The sequence below is a fragment of the Narcine bancroftii genome, chromosome 3 (assembly GCF_036971445.1).
Source record: "Narcine bancroftii isolate sNarBan1 chromosome 3, sNarBan1.hap1, whole genome shotgun sequence".
In the NCBI taxonomy this organism is placed as follows: Eukaryota; Metazoa; Chordata; class Chondrichthyes; order Torpediniformes; family Narcinidae; genus Narcine; species Narcine bancroftii.
In genome coordinates, this window is record NC_091471.1 from 247,753,719 (window position 1) to 247,777,162 (window position 23,444).

Here is a 23,444-nt window from a genome sequence, read left to right on the forward strand (position 1 = left end):
CCTTTTATTGGTCTGGACTCCTCCCCCTCCCATTCTTCCACCTTTCTCTCTGTCTTTATTCAGATGCCTGTCTGCCTGTCTGCTTTTTGCTTATATCTTGAAGAAGGCCTCAGGCCCAGAATTGCCTCCTATGGACACTGCAAGACTAGCCATTCCTGCAGCATTTACTGTGTATTTCACAGATTTTTGGGTTTAATTTTGAAACGAAACAGAAATCTCTAAACATTGATTACAGTATGAAACTATTTCCCTTTTCAATGTGCCATTCTACTGAATCTTTGGATCTGTTTCCCACTCCCACCCTGCCCTCCAGTCTCTTGGCTCCTTTTTACTTCCATGGTAATGGATTGAATGATTTTGTGATTTTTTTTTTTGGCTTCCTTTGAAGCTTTCTGGTTCACTGCAATGATTTTGTAAAAGTTCTGTCCTCTGAGTTTCTGTGTGTTTGACCTATCAGTTTTATGATGATTGGTATACTGTATCATCAAGGCTGTATGATCCCTCTTTCTATTGATACTGTTATCCACACTATTGCTTGATCAAAGTAAACCATTCTCTTCCCACAAACTTTACATGTCCTGGCAAAAACAATTTTTGCTGCTGTTACTTGATCAATTCTTCCCTTGTTCCTACCAAATAACTTGTGCAAACACGTCCTTTCAGGAAATCATCTTCATCCAGCAAATGCAAGTAGACCTGATGTTACTATCAAAACATAGAGTAACTAGCTTTGGCCAAATAAGGCAGTTAATTTCAGGTTTATGATCCGATTGTACCACCACAACCCAATGAAACAGCATTCTCTGTTCCTCAGTAAAAAGTGCTGCAAACACATACAGACAAACTAGACATATGCACTGTACTTCGAAGCAAAAAGTAAAATAAATGAATATTGTTAAATAGTTGTGTCATGGAGGGTTTGTGTAAGCAGTTCATCAGTTGTTCACCAGCCCATGGGAAGAAGTTGTTCCTCAGCCTGGTGATTCTGGCTCTGATACTTCAGTATCTCTTTCCTGATGGGAACGGCTGAAAGATGTGTGTGTAAGATCACCCTATCACTATTAAAAGGTTGGTTTCCAACTTGAAAGAAAAATGTATTATCACATAAAGATTGAAATGGCAAGAAGATTGAATGAACCTCAGTAACAGCAAAGAATGGTTTTAAAAAAAAAGGAAAATTTAGAATCTGAGATTATCCGACAATAAATCTGAAATCTGAGTGAGTATGAAAAGAATATTCTCCCCAAGTGTTAACGGTCCTTTTGAGAGTGTGTTTAGTGAGTAAACAATGGAGAGGCAGAGATACATTTTTGATCAGCAAAAGAGGGAAAGGTTTTGAGAAGAATGTAGAGCTGAGGTGATCAGATCTGTCTTGATTGAATGAAATGGCAGAGCACATTTGTTGGACTATGAAAATGTACATTCATACGTGGCATATTTATATTTTCTTGATGAATCACTTCCCTGAATTTTAAATGCTTTTTAAAAAAAATCTTTGATGCCAGATAACATAATAAAACCCATTCAAAGAAATAAAAATACCTCAAAGCATGTTGTAGGATGGTTATCATACAAGCAATTGACACTGGCTCATGCAAGGTAAATGACCAATAACTAAATAATTAAGCATAGAATCTCAAGGAGCATACGCCCCACCAGTGGGGCATGGGGCTCAAGAATATTTTAGTGGGGCATAGGGATATTTTGGGAAATAATTAAAAAGTTGGTTTGAAAAAATAAACTCCTTATGTTGGTGTGGAAGATGTCTTGGCAACACTGTCAGTACGACATAATTGTGGTAACTTCCGAGTAAAATCAATTTTTTTTAATAACTTGTGCTTTTGCTCTTCAGTGCTGTTAGTGATTTGCTAAAAGCTAAGAGAAACTAACTGGAAATTACAAAACATGGAGATTTAAGGTTGAAACTAACAAAATTAGTCCCTCAAATCAAAAAAATCTGCAGCTAGCATCAGGGACAAGGTTCCCACTGAAGTGACGACATTTGTTGAATGTGTGTTTGAGATGGTTGATATATTGAAGTAGTAGTTGGATAGAAATGTGTTCCAGTATATTCCCAACCTTAATTGCATTGAAATATACTTGTAAATGATTTAATTAAAACTTCTTTTGAATATGTAACTTTTTTCTGCTAATGGTGAGGTGTACGTTGTTTGGAAAAATTAAAGAGGGGCCTTGGGGATAAAAGGTTGAGAATCACTGTTGGGGTGCCTTAAAGGAGTCAAAATGGTTGAGGAAGTGAATTCCTGAGTTTAGGTTTCTGGTAACAAAGTATAGGGCTAATCAGATGGCTAGAAATGGAAAACTCTAGATATCCTGGAGAGTCATAAAGAATCTTTTCAAGAATAGGGAGGATTGGGCCATGATTCCTTTATTGTCATGTAATAGTACAGAACATATAATATTACATGAAATTGCCCTCTGCCTGCCATAAGGCAAAGAGTTGCCATTAGCATTGCCCAATGCTTCTTGGTAAAAGAGGATGCGAAATAAAAGAGAAATTCCCCCCCCCCACCAGAATCACAGATTGTCTGTGGATTCACTTCTAGCAATCCCACAGCCTCTGCAGCTGCACAGTCACCTGTTCAATTAATCGGCCACCCGAGCTCTCGACTCAAACCTCCGACACGATCAGGAAGCCTTCAGCACCCCTTGCCCTCGTCGCCCTCGCACCCAGCTCCCAGTGAAATGAGTTGCAATGCAATGCCAAGATACAAATTCTCAAACTTGTTTTCACATCAAGGACCCACAGAGGCTGTGGTAGCTTGCAGTTGGGGACCCACACAGTCTATGGGAGACCGGCTCGAGGGAGCTGGGTGACAGTGCTTGGGAGGGTGATGAGGGCAAGGGGTACCTCTTGGCACGGTTAGTGCAATACTGTTACTGTGTCAGTGGCCTGGGTTCAAATCCGACGCTGTCTGTGAGACGTTTACGTTCTCCCTGTGACCTCCATGGGTTTTCCCCAGGTGCTTCGGTTTCCTCCTACCCTCCAAAAACATACCGGGTTATAGGTTAATTGGGTGGCATGGGTGTCAGTGGCCAGGATTGTCTTCTACCATGTTATGAATAAAAATTTTAAAAATCATTTAGTTTCTGTCTGTGTTGGCAGTGATTGGTTATACCACCAGATGGGGCAGTGCAGAAACAAGAATCTAGTATTCTCTTGTCCATGACTTGCCATCTCTTCGTGTGCTCATCTCGCGTCATTGTATACTCTGGTGTTTGATGTCGGGTGTGACCATGGTTAGAGCCATGGAGTCAGAATCCTAGAACATTGCAGCACAGAAAACAGGCCCTTCCAGTCTTTTATTTACAGCACAGAAGAAACTGATTCCGGCCATTTAAACCTGGGCCACCCAAATTAACCCACAGCCTTGTACAATTTGATGGGAGGAAACCTACGCGGACATGGAAAAATATACAAACAGCCAGTGTTGGATTCGAACCTGTGTGCTGGCTACCATTCGCCCCTGATCTACACCCATTCCATACCCCTACCATCCATGTACCTGTCCAAATCTTTCTTAAATGGTAATACTGAGCCTGACTAATGTTTATCTATAAAAGGATATAGATAAGGTGGAGAGGGTGCAGAGAAGATTTACAAGGATGCTTACAGCATCTAGATTACAGAGAAAGATTAAGGAGACGGGGACTTTATTCATTGGAATGTAGATGGCTGAAAGGGGATTTGATAGAGGTATTTAAAATTATGAAGGGAATAGATAGAGTAGACGTAAATAGACTCTTTCCCCTGAGGGCAGGGGAGGTTGGAACAAGAGGGCATAAGTTAAGGGTAAAGGGGCAAAACTTTAGGTGAAATATTAAAGGATGCTTTTTCACTCAGAGAGTGGTGGCAGAATGGAATGATCTTCCAGAGGAGAGTTGCGGCAGGGTCCCTTCTGTCATTTAAGAGAAGGTTGGTTGTGTACATGGATGTGAGGGGATGGAGGGTTATGGGCGGAGAGCAGGAGGGGGAAGCTAGTGGAGTTGTTCAAGTGAACCGGCGTGGACTTGAAGGGCCAACATGGCCTGTTTCCACGCCGTAAGCAGTTATATGGTTAGTTATATGATCATTTAGATGAGGCATCAAGTAGAAAATATTCAAGCTTGCCAGTGGGACCATGCTAGATGGCAGTGCATGATGTGAGGAGGAGGCAGTGAGGCTTCTGGAGATGGTGTCATAATAAATTAACAAGAGAAAATGGGAGGCAGAATATAACGCGGAAATGTGAGGTTATCCAATTTGATCAAAAAAAGTGGGGATTGAATATTTTGTTAAATGGTGAAAAAGATCGAAACCACAGTTCTGCGGGACCTCCGTGCTCTTGTCCATGAATTGCTGAAACTTAACATGGAAGTACAACAACCAATTAGGAAAACAATTAATATGCTTACCTTTATTTTAAGAAATTTGTGTAAAAATAAGGATTTAATCTATTTGTATAATATAGAGAGGAGGAGGCATTAGGGACCCTCTGCTGTCTTTTGAACTAATCCTTTTTGCTGTTCCCTATTCTCTCACATTACTCCACAATGTAGGTAGCTGGTAGGTATTAATGTACAGCAGACCTGGTCTTCAGGTGGAAACAGGAGCTCCTGTGAAAATTCATGTTATCACAGAGAATGTGCAAAGTCCACGCAGATAGTACTGCAGGTTAGAAATGAATTGGTGTACTGAAGTTGTGAGATGAACGCACTGTCTGCACTACCTATATGTTTGACTGGAATAGATGATTCAGATTTATTGTCAGAGTACATACAGGGAAAGCCCAATTTAATGCAACCCCACTTTTTTTGTGATGAAATTTTATGAACCCCAAACGATCGGATTGTCACAGGGTTTCACATGATATCACAAACAATCCTGAGATTCTTTTTCCTCAGCACCATCCCAGTTCCTCCATGATTGCTGGCTCTATATCCTGCCACTCCCCATTCAACAACATTGTGGAAGCACTTTTATAACATGAACAGTGGCGGTTCAAGAAAGTGTCTCACCAACATTTTTCCAGTTGGAAATGGGTAATAAATTCAGTCCTTGCCAGCAGTGTCCATATCCTGTCAATGCACAGAAAAATAAATACTGGAATCCTAATAAGAAAAGCATTCATTTCATCTCAATGATATTTTCTTGCACTAATCACTTACCCTTCAACATTCATTGGTATATTGAATATATTGTACTCTGCAATTGAATTTTCACAGCTCCCTTGGGTGAAGAATTCCAATTATTTACTCTGTGTGAAGAACTTTCTTCTCATTTCATATCATATCCTGGTCTGGACACCTCAGCCTGGGAGAATATTTCAGGATGCATCTGCTGTGCCATATCTCACAATAATTTTATATTTTCCATGAGATTACCCCTCATTCTCTTAAACTCTAAAGCAAAGACTCCATCCACTTTATCTGTCATCAAATCATCTGTCTTCTTAAATTGTCAGCAAATCATAATTGAAGGACTTGATGGAAAACCTTCCCCTCATTCATTCTGGCATGAAATAATCCTTTTTTTAAAGTCATAAGGCATAACATGATATATTTAGTGTGCTTTCACCAGATTTCAGATTTATTGCCAGAGTGCATGCATCACATCCCAGAGATTCTTTTATTTTGTTGCATTATTTCCATTTCTCCTTTTATTTGGAACATCCCAGTTATTCTGTATGCATTTTAAATCAATCTGGGAGCCCCGGAAGCCCTATACCCCACTCCTGCCAGGAGCCCAACACCAGAGTCCAAAGACTCATCACATTGTATTCAAATTTGTGTTAAATTGGGTTTCACTGTATGTACTCTGACAATAAATCTGAACTTTGAACTTGCATCAATGTACTTGTTATTGTTTTCCTTTGAGCTGACGGAAGTTCTTGGCTTAGGAAAAATTATTCTGGAAACCTGAGAGAGTTATTGCAATGGAATTTGTTGATGGTAAACAGTGATGCACGACTAATGGGGTGGTGGTGGTGAGGTGAGCAAGTGAATAAGATAGTACTTAAATTGGGTTATTGTCTTCATGAGGGAGTTCAGGAATTTTGTGACTCATTGCAGCTTCTGACCTGTTCTTTTAGCTTCAAACTGGAGTTTCTTGTGAACTTCTTTAAAGTCCACAATCTGCAAATCATAAGGTTATTTTTATTCATTTGGAAACAGTGTTATAACATTGGGGGCCGAATAAATAATTTGGTCATCACCATTCATTCGATAGGTGCTAGTTAATCAAAATAATCTCTCATAGGATTCAACATAGGACTACAGCACAGTAAAGGCCCTTCAGCCCTTGATGTTGTGCTGACCTATATATATTCCTACCAAAATAAAACTAAACACTTCTTATAACCCTCTATTTTTATTTCATCCATGTACCTGTCGAAGAGTCTCCTATTGTACCAGCCTCCACCATCACCCCTGGCAAGGCATTTGAGGCACCCACAACTCTGTGTATAAACACTTGATGTCTCCCCTAAACTTTTCTCCATTCACCTGCCACCTGTCATTGACTCCAATGACTTAAGGTTCATCCTTAACTCTTTGTAATTAGGATAAACCTTCATATATGCCCCAATATTTATTTTCACCATCATACTCTCCAATTATTTGCTGTCCCGAGTTGAATATAATTCCAATTCTATTCCAGATATATAAGGTTACACACTTGACTGTGAAATTTGTATAATAATTTTAATGGTTTGGTGCACTAATGTGAAGATCAAATTCCTTCATCTGTGCATTAATTTATTTTAAACCATTTGAATGATTGTTGAAACTCTCTATCTCGCTCTCCCCCCCCCCCCCCCCCTTTTTGTTATCTTTAACACACTCAGAACAAGGTCACTGTTGAATGTCACTACCCATCTGTTGAATGTCACTACCCATTGGATCTGATACAGGTCCCAGAGGAACTTCCCTGCTCAGTGCTGTCCAGCAGGAATAAGTTCTATTTTTGGTCTTGATTCCTGTGTCTAATCTGTGATTTCTCCAGCCTTCCATTCAAACCTTGAATAAAGCAAAGGTTCCTGTTTTAAATTTAAAAAAAATCTTTATTAATCACTGATTATTTTGTTGCCCATGGCAATTGACTTTTGGGAAAATATGGTCCAACAGAATCCATGCAGGTAATGAACTTATTGCATTCATTTTGTCAAACCCATCAGATCTGTGCTCCATTGATTGTGATCTGGTAAATTTCATTGCATCGCCTCCACGTCTGAGTTATCACAAATCTCTGATTATTGTGGGTCATGCTGTCACCTGTCTGGCCCAAAAGTCTGGAATTCAATTTGAAATCTTTCTATCACTTTTATCTTTAAAGCATTTCCATAGAACATTATAGCTCAGTACAGGCCTGTGGTGAACTGCTGGTGTATTCCTGATTACCTGGCTCCACCGCATTCTGTGACTGTACCTGTGGACCCTCCCTCTTTGAGCTTGTATAAAGCCTTGATCCCTCCCCAGAAAGCCCATGTCATGGCACTGGATGAGGTTCTCAAGTTATTTACTGTGTGTCAAGGCCCTTTGTCCCATGATGTTGTGCCAGCCGATATATACCTCCCAAAAAAAACACTATACCCTCCCTACCTCATAATCCTTTCTTTCTTTGATCCACATGCCTCTCTGAGAGTCTCTTAAATGCCCCTAATGTTGCAGACTCCAACACCACCCTTGGCAAGGCATTCCAGTCACCCACAATTCTGTGTGTGTGTATATATATATATAAAATCCTGACGTCTCCCCTAAACTTTCCTCCATTCACTTTGTAGAGATCTCCTCTGCTCCCGCCCTGGGATAAAGGTGCTGGCTGTGCCTCTCAAAATTTTGTAGACCTCTATTAAGTTATCTCTCCTTCTTCTTTGCTCCAAAGAGAAAAGCCCTTGCTCTGCTCTTTGTTCCCAGAATCCTGCAGGCGAATCCACAGACACTCAAATGTCTCTGAAAGGACTCTCTTTTGCTTCTCTTTCTCTTATTGCTGGGGTGCCAGGCAATGGTCATGGTTTAAGTTCAAGTTTATTTTATCATCCAATTGTATAAGTACAACCCAATGAAACAGCGTTCTCCGGTCCTCAATGCAAAACATGCAAACACACAATCAGACGTAATACACATACAGACAAGCAATTCATATGTAGGACAAGTATACATATATAAAATTAAATAAATATTGCTGAACAGAACTAGAGTCTCAGATAGTTAGGGTGATCAGTTCCTTGGTCGTTCAACATTTTCACTGCCTGTGGGAAGAAGCTTTTTCTCAGCCTGATGGTGCTTGCTCTAATACTCCTATATCTCCTTCTCACTGGAGCAGCTAAAAGATGCTGTGTGCAGGGTGGAAGGGGTCCTCAACAATGTGGCACTCCTTCTTCAGACAATGATTCCAGTAAATCACATGGATGTGGGGGAGGGAGGGAGGGAGACCCCAATGATCCTATCTGCCACTCTTATGGTCCTGTTGCTTGATCGATGATCCATTTCTCTTCAGCAACCATACCACACTGTGATGCAGCCAGCCAGGATGCTCTTGATAGAGCTCTTGTCGAGGTTGACATGATGGTGGCCAGTAGCTTTGCCAGTGCTGTTGCGCCTTCCTGACAAGTGAAGAGATGTGTGTTCAGGGTAGATCACTTCTTAAGTGGACTCCAGGAACTTGATGCTCTCCACTCTCTCTACTACAGAGTTATTCTCTCTCTTTGGCTTGGCTTCGCGGACGAAGATTTGTGGAGGAGTAAAGTCCACGTCAGCTGCAGGCTCGTTTGTGGCTGACAAGTCCGATGCGGGACAGGCAGACACGGTTGCAGCGGTTGCAAGGGAAATTTGGTTGGTTGGGGTTGGGTGTTGGGTTTTTCCTCCTTTGTCTTTTGTCAGTGAGGTGGGCTCTGCGGTCTTCTTCAAAGGAGGTTGCTGCCCGCAGAACTGTGAGGCGCCAAGATGCATGGTTTGAGGCGATATCAGCCCACTGGCGGTGTTATTAATGTGTTATTAAAGTGGTCATTCCTGGTCCTGAAGTGCACGATAATTTCCTTCATCTTGTCAATGTTGAGACTCAGGTTGTTATTCTTGTACCATATTGGAGAGCAACATTAAATCATCAAGGATCCACACCACCCAGCACACACTCTGTTCTCGCTGCTGCCATCAGGCAAGAGGTGTCCGACACCAGGTTCAGGAACCGCTGCCCCCCTTCTACCATCAGACTCCTCAACAACAAACTTAATCAGGGACTCATTTAAGGACTCTTGCACTTTTTTGTTTGTTTTTTTCCCCCTCTCCTGTGCACTGCTAATAAATAGTAATTCTGCTTCGCCTGCGGGGTAAAAAAAGAAATCAGGGTTGCATGCATAAATCTAAAATGTGCCTGGATGAACCCGGTGGTGTTTGGTGTTGAACTACAACTCCCAGCATGCCAGGCGCGCGTGCAGCGTTGGACGTGACGTCTGTTCCGGAAGGCGGGCGATGCGAAGCGCCAGCGAGTCGAGTTGGTGAGAGGAGCGGAGGCGGAAGAAAGGACGGGCCTGTCCGATACGGCGAAGGGCAGCGGTCCCGATGCGGGGCGCTCGTTGACATCGACGGAGGAGGGGGTCCCCTCTCTCGGTTGTCAAGAAGCGCGGGGGCCGGGGAAGGTGACGGGCCGCGGCGGATGGGCCCCGGGCCTCGCTTCACTGACGCCCAGCGGCCGAGTCTGCTGCGCTTGCTCCCCCTGGGGTCAAGGTAAGGCCGAGGGGGTCGGGGTACTGGATCCTCAGCACTTTCCAGAGACGTGGTGCTGAACGGTGACTGGGAACCTTGAGGGGGGTGAGCCTTGAAGGGGGGAGGGCGGAGGGGTGGGTGGGGGGGAAGATGGGGAATGAGGGAGAAACCTCCCAAAAAGTATGCAGCCAAATCATAGAAGTTCACAAACACTGGAAAGCAAATGAGGCAAAGCTTCAAGAAATCAGGCGGATAGTAGAAAGAAATGATTGTGTCACGAATGAAGAGTCTGTGGACAGATAATGGGACTGACTGCAAGAGTGAGTCATATTTGGATAATAGACGCACATGCATGTTGTCAAGGGTTGACAAGCGAAAGTGTGTGGAAATTGAAATCAAAACTGATTTCTCTTGTGAGAAATTTGCTTGAAAACGACTATAACAGGTTAGGATCTGGACTGTGCAGCAAGGGGCTGGAATTTGTTTAAACACTGAAGTTTCAGATTTCTTTTGGCAGAATGCATGCAACCCTGAGATTTCTTTTTCCTGCAGGCGCAGCAGAATTACCACTAATTGGTAGTGCAAAAAAGTAAACTGTACACACGTAAACAAAGAACTGTCAATAGATAACAAATGCAAATAAACCAACTTCAGGCTTGATCGCCTTCGACAACCATGTTGAAAATTGATTTCTTGGCCCTGTTCTCCAAGCGACGGATCAAATTGTACCATGGCGAAGAGATCAAGCCTGAAACATTGTTTATGTCTTTGTCTTTGCTCCATAAAGTATGCTGTTTGAAGAGTAGTAAAACACGAAAAACTGGACACTGTGGTTGAAGTAAAAACACAATGCTTGAGAAACTCAGCAGATCAAACAGTGTTACCTGATGAAGGGCTCAAGCACGAAACATCTATCTTATGCTGTTTGACTCGCTGAACTTCTCCAGTATTGTGTTCTTACATCAAACAGAGACGGCCTAATTAATGCTTTATTAAGTGATGTTTGTAGAATGGATAACAGCATCTTGGAAAATGGAAGAGGCAGTATGACAGTGCGATAGAATTTGTACTGATCTTCAGCTGGCATTGGGTTTAGAGTGTAGAATGAGGGAGGCCAGTCAGGAGTGATTTGAAATGGTCAGAAGGTGTCGGTTTAAGCAGCAGGTGAGCTGAGATGGTTGAAAGGTTGGGCATTTGTGGATATGGAAGGAATGCCACCAAAATGTGCTTCTTTCTTCACCTTTGGGTTGAGTAGGGGTCAGGAGCTGTGATTAATATCTTCCAAAATGCATGTCTTCAAGCAAAGCCGGGGAATACTTCTCTCCTGTCAATCCTGTAATGCACAGGTGGCGAGATAACATGCATTGGTGACGTCTCATATTGTTGGTTGTTTGAGTAAACTATATTTGAAGTGTCATGTCTTATCTGTAATTGTACAACTATCAGAAAAATGCCTTTTAGTCTTGTACTTACCAAAGGTTCCTCTTGTTGAGTGAAAGAAATTATGATAAAATGGTATTTAACATTTGCTAGCCATTATTTCTGTTTATAAATGGAGAAAATTATTGTTAAAATATTGATCCAAAGGTCACAGCTGACGTTGATTTGGGCATCAGTGGCATAACTATTTTGTGTGATCTTTTCATTGGCAAATGAAAGCTGTTTGTTTCTAGGTTTTTTTTTAAATCGATGCAGATTAGAACATGGTCAGAATGCAGCAGCTGATCAATGGATGAGTTGACAATATTTTGTATTTGTGATTCACGGCTGTAACCTCTCCCTTTGCTGCTGTATCCTGCTCCACTCTCACATCACCCTTGCCTTCTGCTGCTGCAATATCCCCAGAGGAGACACGATTCCTGAAACTGATGCATTTTGATGATTATTCTGAATCTGGTCTGGCTGCATTAATTGATTTGAATGCAGACGAGAGCTGGAGCAACCCTGAGATTGGTTTCAGCAAACATGACGAATTTTGCAATAATGTTACCCTTGCCAGTGTTATTCACACGATGAACAACTGTAAATTTAACAACATCCAATTTTGTTTTCTGTTGGGGAGCAGAGCCATTATTACAACTGAATCCAAATAACTTGAGCTGATAGAGTCCTTTTATGCAGCACTGAAGCAGGCCCTTTGGCTAATTAAATCCTGCCGACCATCAGGCACCCCTTTCCGCCAATCCATTTTTAAAATTTCTCACATTCTGGTTAATCAAAACCTGTTACTTTCAAACCTTGTGTTTATTTAAAGCTGTGACAACTGAGGTGAGCAGATTATGTGTACATGAAATTTTAGATTTTTTTCCCCATTGTGGAGAAGTGGCAAATGGAATGAAGAAAATTTGCGGCTGAATCTTTTTCGCTTGATTTTGTCGCACCACTGAAGCAACCTCATTGAAACTGCGATATCACAGACACAATAATTGACTCCATTGAGGGCATCTACATGAGGTGGTGTCTTAAAAAAGCGCCCTCTATCCTCAAGGACCCCCACCCCCCAAGCCGTGCCGTCTTCACTCTGCTACCGTCGGGGGCGGGGGGGGAAGGTACAAGAGCCCAAAGACGAGCACTCAGCGCCACAAGAACAGCTTTTTCCCCTCTGCCATCAGATTCCTGAATAATCAATAAACAAAAGTCGCTCCCTTACTTTTCATTCACTGTTATTATTACTCTTTTATTTTTTTTGTAGTAATGTTGTGATATGAATGTTGGGACTACGATGCTGCAGCAAAACAGCAAATTTCATGAGAATAAATCCTTCTTCTGATTCTGTCGGAATTTGTCTCCACAGAACAGTAATATCTGAGTCAAAAGGTTGTGGTTTAATTTGTAGGGAAGTGAGCACATCATCTTAGTTTGACACTTGACTGCAAACTTCAAGGACTGCTGCACTTCTGAAGCGCTGCCCGTTAAATGTTTCTGCAAGCGCCCATTTTGCTGTTCATAAAGAACAGGAGGATTCATTTGCTGTCCACTGTCATCATGCTTGTTCTTTTTATTTGGAATATATATATATATATATATATATATATATATATATATATATGTACCAGACTTGAACTCAAAGAGCTTTCAACAATATCATTGTCAGTGAGTACAATCAAAACCGATTACAACTTATCCAAATCTGTACTATACAAATTCCTCTGTTGTGTCCAAATTTAGCCCCTTCCCTACTCTCCCCTCCTACTCCCAGGACACTTAACATACCGTGCATTGATGATTGCAGTCTTGCTGGTCCAACACAGGTTGGACCAGCATTGTTCATCAATCGTTATTCCTCGGTCCAACTCCCATTTCCATCTTGTTTATGAAGGTTTCGATTAGGTCCTTCCTCTTGGAGGAGGAAATAAATTGGTGAATGAATTTGTGTGTGTTCCCTCTTCGAATCATGGTCTCTATGTCACTGCACTTAGGTAATTTCTCCCTTAGAAAAGATCTTATCTGAAGGTAATAGTGGAATGTCCTACTTGATAAATCCTATTTATAAGTTCAAATGACAGCTGCCCTTGCTCGTAACAGTCCTGTTTTGGAAGGGGGGTATCAATGGGCCCTCACTACCCCTACTTTTTCCACCCAGCACATCCCTTCCTAGTATCTTGGGGATCGAGGTCTGGAAAAAGTTAACTGGATTTCTCCCTTTTAACCCCACTATCTTTATGTTGTTTGTACTGCTAAAGTTTTCCAGGGTGTCTAACTTGGTCCAGATGTGCTCCCTCTCTCTCATCAGGACTTCCAATTTCTCCTCTACTCTATTTTGTCTTCAAATAGCACCCACTCTGTCCTTAGCCTCATTCATTCTCCCCATTAGACCAGAGAGGGCATCTTTGTGTCCCAGGTGAGTCTCTTCCAGGCTTTCTGGCCTCGAAGTTTTTCTCGGCTACTACTCCTGTTACCGTCATCGCCCTTCTTGACCTCATTGCTTGAGCTCGATGTGCTCTCCAACCTGATGCTATGGTCCTGCTTGACCCCAACCTCGCTTTTTAGCTGTGCATCCAGGCCCCTTTGCCTCACCACCCCTGCATCCGCTGTCTGTGTCTTGAGAGTCACGCCCAGCACAAACTCCCCCGGCCTGTCGATCCCGTTCCTCCATTTCCTGGTCACTGCTCCGACACCAGCAACTGTTTATAATGGTCTATCGCAATCAAGGACTACAATATACTTACCCGCCGTTCCTTGTCTAATGTGGGCATGGCTCAGATGTTATCTACATCAGTATACAACAGCCCCGATCCTTTTGTAGTGCACACGTTACCAATAACTCCTCCAGCAGGGTTATCCACAGCAGGGTTTGTCTCAGGGCTGAAGAACAAGAGTCTGAGCTACTCCATGTGGTGGACTTTATAGTACAGTAAGCTGGAGGGTCCAGACCACGAGGTGATTAAAAGGGGAAATGGTCAAGTATGCACTAATGGGTGGGCAGAGTCCAGCCTGGATTGGCAGGTGATACAACTTCCGACTAGGTACCAGATGGAGAGGTCAAGTGACGCTCCACAATCCACCTTCTCCAGACGGAGAGGTCAAGTGACCCTCCAAAATCCACTATCCACATTAAAGACCCTCCGCAAAGAGGAAGTGCTCAGGTCCGAAACGTCAGTAATATAATCTTTACCTCCTGTGGATGCTGCGAGACCAGCTGAGTTCCTCCAACATTTCTGTTTTTTTTTAATTTGTACTTTCCTGATAAGGCCAGCAATGATTGCCCATCCTTCCGTGCCATTGCCTGGGCACTAAGCCAACTTAAACAGTTGCAATGTGCACACTGTTTCACCACAATGTTTGGGAGATGACTGTGTGGCTGGCTGGCCCAATTCAACGACACCACTAGTCTGAGTTTAACCTTGGTTAGTACAGACAGAAGGAACAATGTTCTTATCCAAAGAATATTAGTGAAATTTTGATGACAATTGGTAGTTTCATTGTTACCAATAAAATAGACCAAATTTAACTTTTCATTCTAGAACTTAAGGGGCAGCACAGTTACCTGAGCAGTTAAAATTCTTTCTTCCAAGATAATTCCAAGAGTAAAGCTGTTTTAAAATAATTGTACGTTGCCCTGGTGAAATTGCACCTGGAGTATTGTGTGCAGCACTGGTATGTTTGCAATAGAGAGTGCCTAGGGTTTATCTGATTTCCTGCTGAAATGGGGGTTTTATGAGCAGACATTCAGAACTTGGGCCAAAGTGCTCTTCCATTTGGATGAATGACTGAGAACCTCATTGAAGCATGAAATTCTTTCCATGGGTTTGATGAGAGAGGTTCGCATAATTTTTGTAATTAAAACCCAGGGATGCGGGGTTAGTACAGGAAATTGATTCTGAGCTTAGTCCATGATACATGTGCATGGTGCCCTCTTGTACTGCAGTGATCTGAGTTTTAAAAAAAATTATGATAATCTCATGCAGGCACATGGATTCACAGAGATAGCTGTAAAAAAATTACAATCAATCAGTTGAACGTGTCATTAAACTGCAATTCCTGCTGTCGGTTTTTGTGTCCCCAAGTCTTACTGGCAAATCTACCTTTCGTTGCTTTGCTTTACATCTGTCACAGCATTATTCTGGCCACTAGCTGGCTCCATTAGAGCAAGTTTCTTAATTTCCTCCCTTCTCTATTTAGACCAGAGGAAAAATTGCACTTTTGAATTCCTTGGGAAAATTTACTTGATTTCCTGCATCTATTGTCTCCCACCCCCACCCCCAGCCATTATTGGCAAGATAGTCGAGGAATATTTGGCTATATTTATTAGGCTGACTTCTTCTTTCTTCTTTGGCTTGGCTTCGCGGACGAAGATTTATGGAGGGGGTAAAAGTCCACGTCAGCTGCAGGCTGACTTACTGTACAGTTATCACTCAAATTCTGTTTCCCCCTCTACTTTCTCCATATCTTGACAAAATGTTCTCTTTTTAAGTTGTTCTGTACTTGCATTTCAATCTGCTTTATTATCTTGGTATGCACGGTCGCTCAGTATGACACTAGCACCATCTACAAATTTGCTGACGATACCAAGGTAGCGGGTTGTTCAAAAAGGGGGACGAGTCAGCATAGAGGATGGAGATTGAAAACTTGGCTGAATGGTGCACCAACAACAACCTCGCCCTCAATGTCACCAAAACTAAGCAGGTGAATACAGACTTTAGGAAGGGAAAACCAAAGCTGATTATCGGGGGATCAGAGGTGAAGAGGGTGAGCAAATTTAACTTACTTGGAGTCACTTTCTTGGACCCAACGTACTAATATCGTGAAGGAAGCACGTTAGTGCTTCTAGTTTCTGAGGAGTTTGCAGAGGACATTGGAAACCTTGGCAAACTTCTAAGGGTGTGTAGTGGAGAGTGTACTGACCAGCTACATCACAATCTGGTCTGGGGCCAGACCAGATACCTCTGAGCAGAAAGCCTTGCAAAGGCCCAGGACATGACAGGCAAAACTCTTCCCATCATCGAGAATATCATTAAGGAGATCTGCCGTCGGAGAGCAACAGCAATAATCAAAGATCCACACCGTCCAGGTCATGCTCTGTTCCCACTGCTGATATTAGAAAGGAGGTATAGGTGTCACGAAGCTCGTACTACCAGGTTTGAGAATGGTTGCTATCCCTCCACCATCAGCTTCTTAAACAGTCTCAGAGACTTATTTAAGGACTCTTACTTTACACACTATTTATTATTGATTTTTTTTCTGTATTGCATAGTCGGTTTGTTTACATTTCTTTCTTTGTTTTGCTGTTCTCTCTCTTGTATGCTGGTGTTCTCATAATTACGATGGTCCAACCTACGATTTTTCTAAGTTACAATGGTTCGAATCCATACTTTCAATTTTGAATTCTAATCTGTACCCATGCTTGCAATAATGCGCTTAGCTACTCTCTTGCAATGCTGGGCAATGACAGAATCGCGGCAGAGTATTGTACAGCATTCTCTCTCGCGTTGCTGACTCAACCAGGCTCGCAGTCTCAATGCTTCAAGCATTCTTTGTGCCCAGTGTGCTTTCAGCTGTGTACATTTAATTGTTTTTTTTTAGTGTGGAATAAAGGTATTCAAAATTTAATTATAAAAAATGGAGGACATGATCCAGGTGGGGAAGCAGGAGGGCTGGAATTGGGAGTAGAGGGTGAGGTTTGGAGATGGTGGATGCAGAAAGAAATGGGTAGAATCATATATGAGGAGGATGGTGAACTGACGGAGATGGTGACGGAGAGGGCATGGATGTGTAGATGGGGAAGGGGTATGGAACTGAGTAATGGGAATAGGTGATGTTAGAAAGGTGGGTGTGTGTAAGAGGACCTGGGTGGATGAAAAGGAGAGGTGACTGAGGAGGAGTGGGTTACTTGAATTTGGTTTGCAGAGACCCCATGTGTTTCAATATTTAAGATGGTCTCATCCCAGGAATGGAGGAAGTTGAGGGCAGTTGGGTCAATGCAAGATGAGAAAGGAGAATTAAAAAGGCTATCAAGGCAGCTGTTTGCAGTTGCAATTCCACATGGAAGCCTGAGCGATGGAATTTGAGTCCTTCATTAGCCCTGAGTTTTTTTTTCAAACTTTATTTATTTGAGAAATCATTAATAATAATACAACGTGCATTCAATAAAAACAATTTTATATAAGTATACATATAAAAAAAACTAATTCCCCACCCACCCTCCTACCCCATCAGCCAGCTCTCTTAAGGAGAGCCAAGAAAAAAAAACCAGAAACTAAAAATATATAATAAATCAACGTATATCTAAATGCATATATTCCAAATATGGTAACCACTTATTAACAAAAAAAGAATAATTATTATGTAGATTATATGTAATTTTTTTCCATAACAATACAAGCTTTCAATTCATTATGCCATCGCATTATATTAATCACTATATTATCTTTCCAAGTACTCGCTACACATTTTTGAGCTACAGATAATGCTAAACGTATAAATGCAATTTGAAATTTATCCAATCCTAATCCCTTTAAAGGAATCATATAAACCATTAAAAAAATAGATGGATCTAATTGCAACTTAATATCATATAGTTTTTTCCAAAATTAACCTAATTTCTTGCCAAAATGGTTGTACATAAAGACCAAACAGCATGTAAAAATGTACTAATACGTACACCACATCTAAAACAAGAGTCCGAATTACTAAAACCATATTTTTTCAATTTCTCAGGTGTTAAATACAATTGATGCAAAAAATTATAATTAACCATTCCATACCGTACATTCATCAATTTAGTAACAGTATCATGACACGTATCTGCCCAATAATCTTCAGGAAAAACAAAAGCTAAATCATTTTCCCATTTAAGCTTGGGTTTCTCCCATTCTGGCTTATCCATATTATCTTGTAATACTTGATACATAACAGAAATATAACCCCTTTTTGGTATAGAAGAAATCAAAGATTTGAATTCCATCAATGTAGGTAAAATCATCTCTCTACCATACATTTTTTAACCAAAGATCGAAGTTGATAATAAACAAATAAAGAATTTTCAGTAATATCAAAATGCTCTTTCAATTGAATAAAAGAAAGAAATTGACCATTTACAAAACAATCCTATAATGTTTTTATACCCTTAAAATCCCAACTCTTTAAATGACTATTAAACATTGAAAAAGAAATAAGCAGATTATTATATTTTCTTTGGCTTGGCTTCGCGGACGAAGATTTATGGAGGGGGTAAATGTCCACGTCAGCTGCAGGCTCGTTTGTGGCTGACAAGTCTGATGTGGGACAGGCAGACACGGTTGCAGGGGAAAATTGGTTGGTTGGGGTTGGGTGTTGGGTTTTTCCTCCTTTGCCTTTTATCAGTGAGGTGTGCTCTGCGGTTTTCTTCAAAGGAAGTTGCTGTCCGCCGAACTGTGAGGCGCCAAGATGCACGGTTTGAGGTGATATCAGCCCACTGGCGGTGGTCAATGTGGCAGGCACCAAGAGATTTCTTTAGGCAGTCCTTGTACCTTTTCTTTGGTGCACCTCTGTCACGGTGGCCAGTGGAGAGCTCGCCATATAACACGATCTTGGGAAGGAGATGGTCCTCCATTCTGGAGACGTGACCCACCCAGTGCAGCTGGATCTTCAGCAGCGTGGACTCGATGCTGTCGACCTCTGCCATCTCGAGTACTTCAACGTTAGGGATGAAAGCGCTCCAATGAATGTTAAGGATGGAGCGGAGACAACGCTGGTGGAAGCGTTCTAATTGACAGTTTACCATTTGATCCTAAAATCTTATATTTTTCATCCATAACTTCAATAAATGTTTTAATATCGGCATATTCTATTCCCTCAACAAATTTACATTCCATCGAAATATAAATTGATGTACCTCAACTTCAAAAATGCAGGCCATCTCAACTTTAGCCCAACTTGGAGACTGGTCCAAATCCATCAATCTACTAATAAATTTCAGCTGGGCTGCACTTCATAATAATTCTGAAAATGAGGTAATTGAAGCCCACCTCACGCATACTTCCAAGTAAGTTTATTTAATGCTACTCGTGGTAATTAACCTTTCCATAAAAATTCTCTCATAATTTTATTTAAATCCTGAAAGAAACTCTTTGTAAGAGAACAGAGTATTGATTGAAATAAATATTGAATACAAAGAAAAATATTCATCTTAATACAATTGACTCGACCAATTAAAGTTAACGGAAGATCTTTCCATTTAATCAAATCTGCTTTAATCTTTTTCAATAATGGAACATAACTTATATAAAGATTGGTACTCAGTATTTACAATTATTCCTAAATATTTAATTTTATCAGACCATTTCAATTTTATAATATTTTTGTACTCTGAATAATCTCCTTCTCCAACTGGTAAAATTTCACTTTTGTCTCAAATAACTTTCTATTCAGATAATGTTCCATAATGCAATAAACATTCCCATAAATGTGGCAGTGATTGTTCTGGGTGTGTTAAATATATCAAAACATCATCCGCAAACAAATTAATCTTATACTCTTCATCCAATACTCTCATCCCTCTTACTTGTTCATTCTGTCTTATTGTTTGAGCTAACGGTTCAATAGCCAATGCAAACAGGGCGGGTGACAATGGACAATCTTGTCTAGTTGAACGTGTCACTTTAAACGCTGAGGAAACTTGACCATTTGTCACCACCCTAGCAGTCAGGTTCGTACATAAAGCTTTAACCCAACCAATAAAAACGGGCCAAATTTAAACTTCTCCAGTACTTTAAATCAAAAATTCCATTTGACTCTAACAAAAGCTTTTTCCGCATCGTGCAACCACTGGCTGCTGTCGATATGCATTGACTAAATTAATAAATCGAAGAATATTATCTGAAGCATTTCTATTCTTAATAAAACCTGTTTGATCAACATGTATCAATTTAGATAAATACTTAGCAAGACGATTTGCTCGCATTTTTGCTATTATTTTATAATCAACATTCAGTAAAGAAATAGATCTATACGAAGACACTTTCAACGGGTCTCTATCTTTTTTTGGAATTACAGTAATTAAAGCACTAGAACAAGATTCTAGTAACTCATACTGTTCAGTCACTTGTTGTAATACCTCCCCGAACACCGAAGATAAATCTTCATAAAAGGTTTTATAAAATTCTACTGAAAACCCATCATCACCTGGTGACTTTCCATTGGGCATTTCCAACATAGCCACCTTAATCTCTATTTCTGTAAACGACGTTTCCAAATCCACAACATCCTCCTCTTCTAAAAACATTAACTTAGATAAAAAGGAATCAATAGAACCATTATCCTGTTTCCCCTCAGAAGTATATAATTTTTTATAAAATGAATAGAACTGGTTATTAATTTCCTGAGGTTTATAGTTAACTGTTGAATTCTTTTTTACAGCATTAATAACTCAGGAAACCTGTTCCTTCTTTAACTGCCATGCAAGCACTTTATGTGCCCTCTCACCCAATTCATAATATCGCTGCTTAGATCGATTGATTAAACATTCAAATTGATAAGTCTGCAACTTTTTTTTATCTTCTGTCACTTCCTTCTGAAATTCTTTCTCCAACTCATCAATTTGCTTTTCTAATTCTAAACTTTCTGCCATATACTGCTTCTTAACTTTAGTCTGTCCTCTTAAATAAGCTTTTAACGCATCCCATAACACAAAATGACTTTACTAAATTAGTATTTTCAAATACAAAGTATTTTCAGTACTTTAACAAAAGTAACAAACTCTGGCTCTTTCAACAACATGGTATTAAATCTCCATCCACAAGATGAACCTACTACTTCTGAACTTGCATAAGAGAAAAATAAAGTATGATCTGATATAACCCTGCTTTTATATTCTGCCTGTAGTACATTTCCTTGTATATGTGCCGATACTAAAAAAAAAATCTATTCTAGAAAATGAATCATGTCGAGACGAATAAAAAGAAAAATCCTTCTCTGTAGGATTAACCCTTCTCCAAATAACTACTAATTTTAAATCCTTCATCAAGGCCCCAATTTGTATCGCCGTCTTTGATTTCTTTATACTTTTTGGGGATCTATCCAACAAAGGATCCAATACACAATTAAAATCTCCCCCAACTAAAATATTTTCATTAGCTTGACTTAATAACAAAAAAAGCATCCGAAATAAAGCACTCATCATCATATAAATATTAAGTAAAGTCCAAAATTCATTAAAAATTTTACAGTTCACCTTTAAAACCCTTCCAGCATTCCCTTCCATAGTATGCAACTCAAAAAGACAAATTCTTATGAATTAGAATTGCCACACCCCTTGCCTTAGAGTTAAATGAAGAAAAAAAACATGTCCAACCCAATCTCTCTTCAATTTCAAATGTTCTTTTTCCGTCCGTCAAGTGTGTTTCTTGTAAAAAAGCAATATCAATTTTCTTTTTCTTAAAATAAGCTAAAACTTGCTTTCGCTTAATTGGATTATTCAACCCCTGAACATTAAAAGTTGCAAATTTCAAGCTAGACATCGTTACAAACTAACAATATAGACACTTAGTATAAAGTATCGCTCCCCTTCTAATAAATGAAAATCACTCTTTCCCCCCCTAAATTTTAAAAAAAGGTATATATATAAAGATTCTAATTATTCCCCCTCAAAAAAAAACAAACATCACCCAAAGGTGATGCCCTAAGCCTTGGAGAGAGTTTATGGGTGGAATGTTTGTGTACTTTTCACCATGCTGTGAAGCTTTGGCTTGCAAATATGGCATGTTTTCTGCACAATGCATACTGTATATAAGGAAAATGTTGAAAATGAACTGATCTATAAGCACCTTTTTTTAAAAAAATGACCCTTAGTCAATAATGGAATGGATAAATGGTTGCTTGGAAACATTTGCCATTAATCCACTTTTAATTTGGTGAAACATGTATATTCTGCTTATATTTTTAACTTTTGAATTTTAAAAAATCCATCACAGGAATTGTTTTAATTAACAACAGATGAAATAAGGAAAATCTTTACAGAGCTCTAAGGAGGCTTTAAAAAAAATATTGCAGCCCACCTTGTGGCAAAACTTTCCATTCTATCTGACCCAGCAGTGTGACAGGTTGGATTGTAGGTTTGTATTCAGATCTTTGCAAATTTGTCTTCCTCATTGTCTGGATATATCCATTATTTCTTGGCCCATTCTTCAACGTCATTATGTAAGTTAGAAACCCCTCAAAGAAACTGAAAACAAACTCAACAATCTATAAATTATTTCTGAATATTATAGTCTTTTGCTGGGAGTATGAGAAACTGATTTTGTTTTTTCATGCTATTGTAACGAGGTTGTTATGGCTACAGCTAGGTTATAGCTCTCAGTTATAGCCCTAACGCTGTAGTTTGAATTCGCAGAAGAAAGACACACATATTCGTCATTGAGTTTATTCAGTGGCAGCTCCTTCTTTTGTAGTCAGCTTGGCCGCGCCACCACATGGGTTGAGCGGGCCGGCTGCCGATTGGTTACCTCAGATGCCCAGGCCCTGATTGGGACCCCTGCAATCCACCGGTGGAGATTAGCCAGTTTCATTGCTCAGCCAGTGGCCTAGGGAAATGGGCGTTTCAGCCTGCATGATGCTTTGCCGGTTGCCGCATTCGACGGCCATTTCCTGTGTCAGCCCGAGCCGTGGGCCTCTATGTTACTAACATTTGGATGTCAGTTACTTGCTGTTGATTTAATTGTTCTGAAACCCAGTTTATTGCATTTTGACATTATGCTTTAGAAATTCTTGGCTTCCATATATATATATATATAGGAAACAATAAATTATTAAATTCTTTATAAAACTCAGTTGTAAGCCCATCTTTGAAACAAGCAACTGAAACTGGTTCATTTCCAGAATATTTTTTAAGGGCATTGATAACTGTTATTCCAAAGAAAGATAGAGATCCTTTAAAAGTGACTTCATATAGACCAATATCTTTATTAAATGTGGATTATAAGATTAGCTAATAGCATTGGCTAATAGATTAGCAAATTTTTAACCAAAATTAGTGCATGTTGATCAAGCAGATTTTATTAAAGGTAGATACTCTGCAGATAATATTGTTAAATTGATTTTAATAATAAATGCTGCAAGGCAACAAGTCAATCAACCAATGATAGTAGCATTAGACGCAGAAAAAGCATTTGACCGGGTTGAATGAAATTTCTTGTTTGAAGTGTTAGAAAGATTTAATTTTGGTCCTTTTTTTTATTGGTTGGATCAAAGAAGATATACTAATCTTTCAGCAAGAGTGATGATGAATGGACAGATTGCAAGGGCATTTAATTTGTCTTGTTCGACTA

The 23,444-nt window shown here is 40.2% G+C and overlaps 1 protein-coding gene across 2 annotated transcripts in view; it reads left to right on the plus strand.

The window, feature by feature from the left end:
• The first annotated feature begins 9,459 nt into the window (after nt 1-9,459).
• Nucleotides 9,460-23,444, plus strand: part of LOC138758488 (non-receptor tyrosine-protein kinase TYK2-like) — a 152,447-nt gene continuing 138,462 nt past the window's right edge. For both annotated transcript variants that reach the window (XM_069927447.1, XM_069927450.1), the window contains exon 1: nt 9,460-9,723. The gene's annotated coding sequence lies outside the window, so the exon portion shown is untranslated. The remainder of the gene's footprint in view (nt 9,724-23,444) is intronic.